This window comes from Ursus maritimus, unplaced genomic scaffold (genome assembly GCF_017311325.1).
Source record: "Ursus maritimus isolate PB19 unplaced genomic scaffold, ASM1731132v1 scaffold_30, whole genome shotgun sequence".
Taxonomy (NCBI): domain Eukaryota; kingdom Metazoa; phylum Chordata; class Mammalia; order Carnivora; family Ursidae; genus Ursus; species Ursus maritimus.
In genome coordinates this window covers 9,052,183-9,061,891 of record NW_024425564.1, presented here as the reverse complement: position 1 = coordinate 9,061,891, position 9,709 = coordinate 9,052,183, and the positions used below count along the sequence as shown (strand labels likewise).

The 9,709-nt window shown below is 41.8% G+C and overlaps 1 non-coding gene across 1 annotated transcript; it reads left to right on the top strand.

The window, feature by feature from the left end:
• Nucleotides 1-2,358: 2,358 nt before the first annotated feature.
• Nucleotides 2,359-2,440, top strand: TRNAS-AGA. The gene has a single exon. It is a non-coding gene; the product is annotated as a tRNA-Ser (tRNA).
• Nucleotides 2,441-9,709: the final 7,269 nt, after the last annotated feature.

Below are 9,709 nucleotides of genomic sequence, written 5' to 3'. Positions count from 1 at the left end.
AAGGAAGCTGAGGCACAAATAAGTTGAGTAACTTGCCCACGATCACACAGCTAATATATGGGGGAAGCTGGGACTTGAATTTAGTAATTTAGTCCCAAACTCTCACTCTTATCTCTGTAACACTAGACTCCCAAGTAAAGACATGAACAATTTCCCGAATTTAACGATACATCTCTCATTCATTGCTGGTGGGAGTACTTTGGAAGACAGTTTACAGTTTCTCATAAAACTAAACATACAATATGATCTAGCAATCTTACTCCTTGGTATTTACCCAAATGAACTGAAAACTTATGTCCATACAAAAACCTAATTTCCAAAACTTGAAAGCAACCAAAATGTCCTTCAATAGGTGAATGGATAAACAATGGTACATCTGGACAATGGAGTATTATTCTGCAATGAAAAGAAATAAGCTATCAAGCTACCAAAACACCCTAGGGAACGTTAAATGCATATTGCTGAGTTAAAGAATTTGAAAGACTTTGTATGATTCCAACCACGTAACATTCTGGAAAAGGCAAAACTATGGAGACAGCAAAGATCAATGGTCGCAAGGTGTTGGGGGGAGGGAAGTCGGGATGAACAAATAGAACAAAGGGGTTTTTTGGGCAGTGAAACTATTTCAGTACAATAATGTAATGTTGGATATATGTCATTATATATTTGCCAAAACCCACAGAATGTACAAGACACAGAGTGAACCCCTAATGTAAACTAGGGGTCGTCAGCTAATAATTTATCAATATTGGCTCACCAATTTTAACAAAGATACCACACTAATGCAAGATGTTAATAATAGGGAAAACTGGTGGGGGTGGGGGAAGTGAGAGTATATGGGAACTTTATACTTTCTGCTGAATTTATCTGTAAACCTAAAACTTTTTCTTAAATGTGTTAATTAAAAAGTGTATGACTGTTAAAGGTGCTCTGGTAAGGTGTCAGAAGGAAATGAAGGACACGTAACTAGAAACTGGAAGGAAAGTGATTGTTGTTATAAAGTGAAAGAAACGTGGCTGAATTGTGTTCTACAGTTGGGCGGCAAACAGAATTTATAAACAATGAACTTGAATATTTAGTGAGGAAATTGCCAAAGTGTAGAAGGTGCAGCCTGATTTCTCCTTGCTCTGTAGAAAAAATAATAAAAATAATAATATTATTTTTAAAAAAGAAAGAAAATTGAGGAAAGAATCGTTAAGCAAAAGACAACCATTTTTTGAGGACTTGGAAAATTTTTAGCCACACCTTATACAAATGAGCCTTTCAATACATATTGAGGATAACAAGAATGTGTGTCTGGGTCTGCACATACAGCGTAAGCGACCATAGGAAACCCATACAGATGCTCCGGGTACGTAGGTAAAACATTAACTGACCAGCTAGCATGTGCCGCACACCAATAAAACACACGATCTACACAGAAGGCATAATTTAGTGAATAAATCCAAAAGTTTACTGTGTTTTTACTGGACACCAAGCTCTAAAGACTTTATTTGAATTAACTCATTTAACTCAGGATCCCACATAGAGAACAGAAAAGGATGGAAATTCATGAAAAAGGTGTAATATGTGTATGTGTACGCCACAGAAAAGTATGTGATACGTGTAAATTACGGATAAGCACTTGCGTCCATCTCCTGGAGCAGGCTGCCCCATTAACCCTTGCTCAGCTCTTCTCTCTGTACAGATCTCTCCATGGGTGATCGTTTTCCTCTTTTCTTAAATTAGCACCAATCCGAGAAGTAGACTACGCACTGGACGGGCTCCGGGAAACACCGCCACGCACGGCTTTGGACTCGGAGATTGAAACCCAAGGCGGGGGAGTAAGGAAACTGACTAGCATTCGCAAACTTCTGGGAAAAGGAGCGCATGCTTGGGCCACAATTCAGACTGGGGTCTTCCTCTTGGAAGGTCGCCAGGCTCCAGGGGCGGAGCACGCGCAGTGCCCACAAGCTCGGTTCCTCCGCGGCTCCGCGGTGCAAGCCCCGCTGCGGCCCTGGGCGCTCCCGCAGCCCTGCCCTCCGCCCGGGACACGGGGACACCGGGCAGCCGCGCCGAGCCCCTCCCGGGAAACCCGGCAGTGCGGGTCGGGCCCAGAACTGGGAAGGGGGTGGTCCGGATCGGGTGACGGGGTGCGGGGGCCTCAGGAGTGTGCACAGCCGCCGCCGCCGGGAGGACCCCCTTCCAGGGGTCTCGGTCCCGCGCTGCGGGAGGGGACCGCCATGCTGCCAGCCGGCCGCCTCCGGAGCGCTCCTCGGCGGTCCGCAGACGACGGGCTGCTGCGCTCCCGACCCCCCTTTCTGCTCCTCCGGCGGGTGCAGTGTCTAGTAAGGATTTAAGTAGCCACCCCAACACCGGGTAGTCGTGGCCGAGTGGTTAAGGCGATGGACTAGAAATCCATTGGGGTCTCCCCGCGCAGGTTCGAATCCTGCCGACTACGGCGTGTTTTTCTGCGCCTGGAATGGAAGTCTCCTCGGTGAGAAAGGTCTGTCTGGAGTCCGAGTCCGGGCTCCGGACGCGGCGCAGGAAGCACGGGGCTCTGATGCTCTAACCCCTCAAGGAGCGGGACTCCCGCGACTGCGAGCGGTCCTCGGCCCTCTTTTCCTTGGGAGACCTGCCTGAAGCTTTAGTGGAGTCGGTCAGGTTAGCCACTGGCTCCCGCATGGCAAGCGTAGACACGTGCCCAGATGCCTGGGACCAACGGCCACGTCCCTTTTATTAGTCCCGTCCATCCTCACGCCTCAGACGTGTGGCCGGGCTGCGTGCTCTGCGGCCGGGAGGGGGGCCCTGCTCGGCCGGCGGGCGTCCACCTGCCGCCCCAGGGCACTAGGACCCAAGGTGGCCGTGGGTGGCGCCCACTAGCGCTCAGGCCCGGGATAGGCGGGGAGCGAGGAGCGGAAGGAATCCAAGGAGGACAATGGCTTCCCTGCAGCAGCGGCGCCAGCGAGACGCCTCTGACCACGTGGTTGACGGGGGCGACCAATCAGAATTACGTCCGGATGTGGCACGCTCAGGAGGGCTCAAAAATGCGTAATCTGAATCTGATCAGAGGAAACCTCAGACAAACCCAAATGAAGGGCCTTTCTACAAAATAACTGAATTGTACTCCTCAAAAATAGCACTATTATGAAACACAAGGAAAGACTAAATATTTCACATTTAAAATGACAATTCAACACATGATCTGGGATTTTCTTTTGCTGTGCAGGGCATTATGGGAACAAATGGTGAAATCTGAGTAAAGCACATAGATTAAATAATTTTATCAGTGGTAATTCCTGAATGCATTAATTGTTCTTTGGTTATGTAAAAGAATGCCTTTCAGAAAATACTGAGATATTTAATGTGCTTTCAAACTCAATCTCCTACAGTTGCAAAAAAAGAGTGTATATAAATATATATACATTGCACGACTGTCAGCCACCAGTTTATTCTTCAGTAACTCTACTGCACAGGAGGGTGCCCCCTTCTTTTCACCTAACACAATTTCCTTTGTCTCTCTTACTTCTTTTCTTCATAGGCAACATATTCCTTTTTTTATGGAGGAAATACAATTTGTCAAGGATAAGAACTATGAAGGCATTGATAAGCAATCCATGCAGGCAGAGCTTGAAGGCCTACAATCCTTGAGAGAAGGGAAACATGATATGAGGTTCACAAGGGCTTCCCCTTGAGGACATGTTCTATTTTGCAGCATTTTGGAATAGTGCAAAGAAGTCAATGGCTATGATAAGGGAACAGAAGGCAAGCTGAGGACAAAGCAGAAACTGACACCCTGCAACCCTCCCCCCCCCCACGGGATGTAGGTGACATTCCTCAGCGCTCCTGGCTGTCCTAAAGGACAAAGAAATAGTTAACCTATAGAGACCACAATCCTCCAAGACTTGAGTCTCCTTCAGTTTACAAATGTTTTAGCAGTTTACAAGACATTTCTATCAATAACCTAGCTTCCAGAAGGGCATGTAAATACAATTAAATGTCCTTATAATCTGCAGCCTCCAGGAAGTTCCCAACCATCTTCATGCTAATGCCTTAGAGGGAAAAACAATCTTAACTTGACAATGGCAAGGCCTCCGGTATCCTGTGCGTCATCTTTAACATATGAAAGTACTTTCTCAACCTCCCTTTTTCCTTACTTCCCCCAACCCCATGGTATATAATCAGCCCCCTTTCACAACCCGGGTGCAGCAGCTCTTTCTGCCCACGGGTCCCGTCCCCGTGCTTTAATAAGCCACCAATTTTGCACCAAAGACGCCTCAAGAATTCTTTCTTGGTCATCGGCTCCGGACTCCACCCCACTGAACCTCACCGATATTCCACAACCACATCAGGCTGGGCTGAGGAGATGCTTGGAGTTTGGGGGTACCAATGTCCACAGAACCTGAGGGACAAAGTTCCAGTGATGAGGGAACCACAGAGAAGGAGCTCATACTTCTATGTATAAATTGTTCTAACATCACTAATTCCTAAATTGCACATATACAAAAAACATTCCAAAACTCCGTAGGAAAGAGCAGCTGGAAGACTGATAACATTCTATAGAGATCCAGCAGCTGCATAGTCCTGGGGAAACAGGTTCAAGTTCATGCCTTTCCCAACAAAGGGAACTTGGTAAGCACGATCAGCTGCCATTTGAGACTTCAGAGGCATTACCCCTTAGCAGTAAGTGACAAACCCTAGTCATAAGAACCACACAAAAGGAGTAACGGTTATGTCTTTAAAGAAAAACTAACATAGACCAACTGTAACAAAGGTTCAATCTTACGTATTTCAGAAAGACTACCAGAAAACTCCAAATGTTTGAAAAGTAATACACATCTATATAACCCATGGGTCAAAGAAGAAAACACAATGGAGATTTATAAAATTTTGAGCTGAATAATAACAAAATATATATACTAATTTGTCTGATGTAGCTAAAGCTATTTTTAAAGGGAAATTTTTACTTTTAACTGCATGCATTAGGGCAAGAGAAAGATTGAAAATAAGTGATTCAATTTTTTAACTTGATGGCTCAAGAAGCCATAAAACGTTGGGAATTTAAAAGCAAAAAGTAGTCGCCTGTATAAAAATAAGTGCAAAAATCAATCGATGTAAAGCAGACATACATCAGAGAAAATCAATAAAGTAAAAAGGTTGGTTCTTTGAGAAGACTGATAAAAATAGATATACCTTGAACAAGACTAAGGAAAAGGAAAGTAAGATAAAACACAAGATACCAGCCTGGGGAATGGAAAGATGAGATATATGTATATATCCTAAATATACTTTAAAAACAAGAAAGAAGTGTTACAAATATCTTTATGTCGATATATGTGAAGCATTAGATGAAATGGGTACATTCCTTGAGAAACACAATTTGCCACAGTCGACACAAAAAGCAATAGTGATGAGGGAACAGAAGGCAAGCTGAGGACAAAGCAGAAACTGACACCCCGCACCCCCCCCCCATGGGATGTAGGTGACATTCCTCAGGCACTCCCGGCTGCCCTAAAGGACAAAGATAGTTAACCTATAGATACCACAATCCTGCAAGACTTGAGTCTCCCTCAGTTTACAAATGTCTTAGCAGTCTACAAGAACGAAGCATTTCTACCAATAACCTAGCTTCCGGAAGGGAATGTAGATACAATTAAATGTCTTTATAATCTGCAGCCTCCAGTAAGTTCCCAACTATCTTCACGTTAATGCCTTCCTAGAGGGGTAAACAACCTTAACGTGACAATGGCCAGGCCTCCGGTATCCCGTGGATCTTCTTTAACACATGAAAGTACTTTCTCAACCTCCCTGTTTCCTCACCTCCCCCAACCCCATGGTATATAATCAGCCACCCCTCACAACCCGGGGCAGCAGCTTTTTCTGCCCACGGGTCCTGTCCCCGTGCTTTAATAAGCCACCAGTTTTGCTCCAAAGACGGCTCAAGAATTCTTTCTTGGTCATCGGCTCCGGACTCCACCCCACTGAACCTCACGTATATTCCCAACCTCATCGCTAGGATATCTGAATTGTCCAATACCATTAAAGAAATTGAATCTACAATTTAAAAAGTCATTCATAAAAACCTCTAGGCCTAGATAGATTCACTTGTGATTTCTTCTATGCAAAGAGAGATAAAATCAATCTTACAGAAACCCTTTCAGAGAATAGAAAAAGAACTTTCAACTCATTTTATGAGACTAACAAAACCTGAAAAGAGATTATGAGAACATTACATGCCACTATCTCTTATAAACAAACTTAAAACTGTTAACTAAAATATTAGCAAATCAAATCAAGCATATTTTCTTGAAAAGCTAAAACATCATGACGAAATGGGATTTATTCTAGAAATTCAAGATTTTTTTTTTAAGATTTTATTTATTTATTTGACAGAGAGATAGAGAGCACAAGCAGGGGGAGTGGTAGGCAGAGGGAGCAGGAGAAGCAGATTTCCCACTGAGCAAGGAGCCCGGATGTGGGACTCAATCCCAGGACCCTGGGATCATGACCTGAGCTGAAGGCAGACACTTAACTGACTGAGCCACCTAGGTATCCTTAGAAATTCAAGATTGATTTAACATTTTTAAAATGTAATTTATCACATCAATAGACTATAAGAACCAAATGATCATCTGAGTAGACATGAAAAGCCATTTAATAAAATTCAATATCAATTCATGATAAAAACAAAAAAAGCTGAACAGAGGGGAATTTCTTTAGTCTAACTATAAAATAAAATACCTACAATGAACCCAAGTTTGGGAACATGACAAAGATGTATCATTTCTTGTACTCAAAATGGTGCTAGAAGTAAAATCTAGCACAATAAAACAGGAATAATTTATATTAATATTGGGAAATAAAGCCTTCATTATTAGAAGATAACTTGATTAGGAATGTGCAAAACTGAGAAGAATCTAAAAACTGTTGGAATTAATAGTTAAATGAATCTAGTTACTTATGATTAGCTACTATTTAGAAGGTTATTGCCTTTGTGGTCAATATATAAAATATCAAATGTATAAATATATTCTAGCAACAAGCAAGTGAAAATAAAATTTTCTAAATTCCATTTTCAATAGCATTACAAACATTACCTAGGAATAAGTCTGAAAAAAGTGTGCAACTACCTTAAAAATGACAAAACATTGCTGGGATAAATTAAAGAAGACCTAAAGAAGTGATATTCCAGGTTCATATGTGGGATGACTCAATAGTGTTAGGAAGTCAATGCTTCTTAAATTGATCAATAGAGTCGATGAAATCCCAATCAAAATCTCAGAAAGTATTCTTGTAGAAACTAATTCTGAAATACTACATTTGGAAATGCAAAGAAACTTGAAAAGTCAAGTCCATATTGAAGACGACTTCAATAGCTAGAAGACTTGTGCTACCAATTTACAAAATAGGTCTTAAATTTAGTCAAGCAAGAGTGGTCTTTTTAATAAACGATGATACAACACTGTGATAGAATAAAATTAACTTGACTTCCTACTTCACATTATAAACACATTCTTTTTTTTTTTTTTTTTTAAATGATTTTTTATTATATTATGTTAGTCACCATACAGTACATCCCCGGTTTCCGATGTAAGGCTTGATGATTCATTAGTTGTGTATAACACCCAGTGCACCATGCAATACGTGCCCTCCTTACTACCCATCACCGGTCTATCCCATTCCCCCACCCCCCTCCCCTCTGAAGTCCTCAGTTTGTTTCTCATAGTCCATAGTCTCTCATGTTTCATTCCCCCTTCTGATTACCCCCCCTTTCTTTATCCCTTTCTTCCCCTACCGATCAACCTAGTTCTTATGTTCCATAGATGAGAGAGATCATATGATAGTTGTCTTTCTCTGCTTGACTTATTTCACTTAGCATTATCTCCTCCAGTGCTGTCCATGTTGTAGCAAATGTTGAGAACTCGTTCTGATAGCTGAGTAATATTCCATTGTATATATGGACCACAACTTCTTAATCCAGTCATCTGTTGAAGGGCATCTCGGCTCCTTCCACGATTTAGCTATTGTGGACATTGCTGCTATGAACATTGGGGTGCATATGGCCCTTCTCTTCACTACGTCTGTATCTTTGGGGTAAATACCCAGTAGTGCAATGGCTGGATAATAGGGTAGCTCAATTTTTAACTTTTTAAGGGACCTCCACACTGTTTTCCAGAGTGGCTGTACCAACTTGCATTCCCACCAACAATGTAGGAGGGATCCCCTTTCTCCACATCCTCTCCAACAATTGTTGTTTCTTGCCTTGTCTATTTTTGCCATTCTAACTGGCATAAGGTGGTATCTCAGTGTGGTTTTGATTTGAATTTCCTTGATGGCTAATGATTTTGAACATTTTTTCATGTGTCTGTTAGCCATTTGTATGTCTTCATTGGAAAAGTGTCTGTTCATATCTTCTGCCCATTTTTTGATTTGTTTATTTGTTTCTCGTGTATTGAGTTTGAGAAGTTCTTTGTAGATCTTGGATACCAGTCCTTTATCTGTAGTGTCATTTGCAAATATATTCTCCCATTCCGTGGGCTGCCTCTTAGTTTTTCTGACTGTATCCTTGGATGTGCAGAAACTTTTAATCTTGATGAAGTCCCATAAATTCATTTTATCTTTTGTTTCTCTTGCCTTTGGGGATGTGTCATGAAAAAGGTTGCTTTGGCCGATGTCGTAGAGGTTGTTGCCTATGTTCTCCTCTAGAATTTTGATGGATTCCTGTCTCACATCGAGGTCTTTCATCCATTTGGAGTTTATTTTTGTGTATGGTGTGAGATAGTGGTCAAGTTTCATTCTCTTGCATGTAGCTGTCCAATTTTCCCAGCACCATTTATTGAAGAGACTGTCTTTTTCCCCCCGGATGTTTTTTCCTGCTTATAAACACATTCTAAACAAAACGATTTCGTGGTAAAGCTAAACCGTCACGTGAAAGAAAAAACAACCCAGTTTCCAGAAGAAAAACAGTAGAATATCTTCACAGGCTTGGGCTGGACAAAGATTTCTCAAAGAACATAAAGAATCCAAATCATAAAATAAGAAGCTGATGAGCTAGACACTTTAAATGAAGGATGTATTGGTTGCAAGAGACCCCATTTAAAAAGTGAAAAAGCAGGCCATGGAATGGGAGGAGGTATTGATGACATATATGCATAGTATATATGCACCCATCAAATGACTGATACCCATAAATATACAGAAGAACCCCTACAAATCAATAAGAATAGACAACCCAATTTGAAAATGGGCAAAAGACGTGGCACTTTATAAAAAAGATGCAAAATGGTCCCTAAGCATATGAAAAGATACTCAACATCATTAGTCATGAGAGGAATGCACATCGAAACCAAAATTAGATCGCACTGCACACCCACCGAGCCGCTAATATTTACAGCTCTGACGATACACATTGGTGGTAAGAGCATTTTTCACATTGTTAGAAGTATAGATTTGTATAACCACTTAGGAAAAACGTTTCACCATACCTACAAAAGCTAAACATAATGTCCTTGTAACCCAGGTATTACACTACTTGAGTATAACAGCAACATACATAGATGTACATACTCAACTTCATTTGTAATAGTCAAACTCTGGAACCACCTAAGTCTGTCAGCGGCAGAACGGAAACAGAGACGAGCATACGGTCAGCATACAGACAACTGCTGACGCACACAAGAACACGGCTAAGTCTCATAGATACAGTGGCACTCAAAAAACGACACAGAAG